Source organism: Polistes canadensis, unplaced genomic scaffold, assembly GCF_001313835.1.
Source record: "Polistes canadensis isolate GaletaPanama2010 unplaced genomic scaffold, ASM131383v1 scaffold_17, whole genome shotgun sequence".
Classification (NCBI taxonomy): Eukaryota; Metazoa; Arthropoda; class Insecta; order Hymenoptera; family Vespidae; genus Polistes; species Polistes canadensis.
The window spans coordinates 1,327,950-1,328,268 of record NW_014569564.1 but is presented as its reverse complement, the minus strand read 5'-3'; positions in this window follow the sequence as shown (position 1 = coordinate 1,328,268).

Below are 319 nucleotides of genomic sequence, written 5' to 3'. Positions count from 1 at the left end.
CTCACAGTCATTCAATCCTCCCACATGTTTCCTATATGCTATTTACAAACGCGACTATTTTTTTTGTTTAACTAACGTTCGCCTTGTTTTTAATTTTCTTTTTTCTCTTTCTCTCTCGCTCTCATACATACACCATCAACAATCTTTCTTTCTCGCTTTCGTTCTTCCATTTAGCTAAAATATTTGTGAATTATTTTATATGTATATTTAATAATATTCAGTGTTTGTGTAAGTGTGTATGTGTATAATTCGCACTTCTCTATCTCTTTCTTTCTCTCTCTCTCTCTCTCTCTCTCTCTCTCTCTCTCTCTCTCTCTCT